Here is a 3,158-nt window from a genome sequence, read left to right on the forward strand (position 1 = left end):
GGGAGTATGGGTAGCTTTAACATGAATATGTTCTTCTTCCCCAGCATGCTGAACTATCTGTGTCTAACTCTTGGTTCTCTCTGGTGGGTTTCCACAGCGGAAGTATATGGAATGTTGAGGGCATGCCAACATCTGCCTTGGATTGTGACTGTTCACAAAATGCCTGCCTTAACAACCGTAGCCATTTACAAGAAGGCAAACTAACCAGGTTTCTTGTGGAGGTGTGTAGACATTTCTAAGGAAACACTTGGCTGCAGTTGCACTTTCCAGATTGCTCATGTGACTGTGTGCCAATAAGAGTATGTAAAGCTTATACTCAAGGTTGAGTTTTTGCTTTGCAACTTTTCTTGGTGTCTCTTTTATTAAAAACAAAAAATTAAACCAGCTGGAATTGAGTTTTAAGGGAGCTGTCCACAGAGACGCTTGATAGGACTTACTAAATATCTAAATGGTAGTGTGTTCTCATTGCAATCGGATCATGTTGAAAATATATGTCCCATTTTCTTAAATTATGCCAGTGATGAAAGGTTAAGAATAGTACTGTTGTTGTCCATTAGATGAAAAGATAATAAAAAGATGCAAGGAGAAGCTGTCATTTGAAATGACGTTGATCTAAAATTTGGGTTTTACTTGCTATTTTGTATAGCAGTGTTCTTAGATGCCTTTTTAAAGAAAAAGCAGAGAAGGATATCTTAGTGGGTTTTGAATCCTGTCAGAAATTTTAAAATCTTAGTGTTCTTTGGGAATAAGCAAACATCCTTCCTTATCATCTCTAGCCCATGCTATCTGGGCCAAAAGCTGACATTTTGGGGAATACAAAATCCACACTAAATGTCAAACCTGTCTGATATACATCAGTGTCTATACCCTAAGTGTGCTGTCAGGGCTTCATTTTATCTGTCCCCCTTACTAGCCATTCTAGCAGCAGTGGGAAAGGCTTGTGAACTGTAGGCAATTAGCGTTAAGACTCTATTTAGATTTTGAAAGGGTCACCTTCTGTTTTCAGTCACATTTTGAGGATAAAAATGTTTCTGTTTGCATGAGGTGGTATTCAGCTGGTTTGGGCGAAGCAGTAGTAGTGACCTGCAGATGGGCCTGTGCACTCGCTCCTGCTCTATGCCATCCTAGTTAGACATGTTTTTAAGCCATGCGCATATGAGCGAAGGCCGCGCCATGCATGGAAGGCCGCACCATGCATGGAAGGCGCGCATATGACCAAAACGAGCATGCTCACATTTTCAGTGCTGGGCGAGCCAGTATGTGAATCCCACCTCTGGTTTGCACAGTATGCCTTACCAAGGAAAGGTGCTTATGGCCTACAGAAAACTCTCTCTTAATCCTCAATTTGCTTACCTTGTGGATCGTCTTAATGATGCAATTAAACATGCCAAATGCACTTTTTTTTATAAAATGGGCATCAAACAATTGAGTGGCAAACTATAAATTTTCTGGCCATGATAATTAACAGTAATGAAAATCGGGTGGGAACAAGACAGTCTTTAAAAGGATTTCTCTTAAGAACATGCCTTTAAGCCAAAATTTATTTTAAAAAAGCAAATACTGCTGTGTCAAAAATAGTTGAATATGCACAAATTAAACTCAATACAACTATGCCTTTTTTCAAAATTGTTTTATTTGAAATAATGTATGCTGTGGTTAGTAAATTAATAAATGTATTTTTCTTGGTGTTTTTTTAACTGCTTTGTGTATCACTAACATTTATCATAACAGGAAATACATTTTAGAATGTTAAATAATCTGTGCACTTAGAATGTTAAATAATCCGTGCACATCTTTATAAAATCTGGTAGATAACAGGACTTAATTGTCTTCTTAAATATTGTATTTTTAGGGCCATAAGAAAATTAGGAAAAAGGACACTTCATAGTAGTTTCTCATATATTGTAGTGTATTTATAACTAATGCAACTATATTTCCCCTTTGAGTCTTCCACGTAGCAAAATTAATACTCTATTTCATGAAAAAAATCAGGTTGCAATTACGCTTTGCTCCTTGGATTTCCATTATTGATTTTCCCTTTTAAGGGCAATTTACTTATATTTTAACTAGATAGTTTTATTTTGCTACTACTTTCTCAGCAGGAAAAAAATCAGGGAAATATGTAGAGTTTGAAAAACACATTTTTATGGTTTGGTTTTAAGTTATTTTTAATGTTTTAACAATAACAGCAGGATTAAGATGTATTTATTAGTATTCTTCCTTTATTTGTTTATTTGCATTCCTATATTTAGTATGGGTAGTCTTCTATTAGTGACCTATACTTTGTCGGAACTTAAAATGGTTTTGAATGAATGGTGGTTATGGTCAGCCATTCTATTAGCCCTGTTGTCAGGTGATCATGATCTAGGTACTTGGCAACCAACTTGTGTTGTCATGCAATAACATGATTGCAATTTGCACTTTCCCTGCTGGCTTCCCACAAGTAAATTCATTGGGGAAGCCAGCAGAGAATGTTGCAAGTTACTCCAGCAAGTATACCCATCTCTGTGCTTTCCCCCAGCCTCTCTGTACTTGAACTACGCTTTGCTGGTTAACTCTGCTCGTGCTGTGCCACTCCAGCCACCCACATATTACCCCTCCCCTGCCTCACCCAGCAGCAGCCACTTACCCTGTGGGTCAGGCAGCTTGTGATCCCCCTGGGATTTATCCCTTCCTGCCAACTAGCCCACTGACTGCTTATGGGAAGCAAGCAGGAAGTTGCAAGAGGTGCTCACTTGATGAACCACAAACCTTGCTTAACAGAGGCATAAGGTCTTCAGGGGTAGCCAGTGCTAAGCAATGTGACATTGTGCTGTACAATAACATTTTATTTATTTATTTATTAGATTTGTATGCCACCCCTCTCCGTAGACTCGGGGCAGCTTAGCATCTCTTAGCAATGAAAATTCAAGTCCCAAGTACTATTGTAAGGAATATCTGTGTAACAATTAGCAACATGTATCTGTGTTTGTTGTACTCAATGAGTATTAAGATATAAGACAACAAGAAATTCCAGGGCTGTGATCTAAATAGAGAATTAAATTACAATGTTGTTTCCAAGAGTTGTGAGATAAAGACTAGAATCTTCAATATGTCAGCACAAATACACCCTACTCCCTGCAACAACAACAACAGGGACGGATAAAACAGAGAATATA

Source organism: Erythrolamprus reginae, chromosome 2 (assembly GCF_031021105.1).
Source record: "Erythrolamprus reginae isolate rEryReg1 chromosome 2, rEryReg1.hap1, whole genome shotgun sequence".
In the NCBI taxonomy this organism is placed as follows: Eukaryota; Metazoa; Chordata; class Lepidosauria; order Squamata; family Dipsadidae; genus Erythrolamprus; species Erythrolamprus reginae.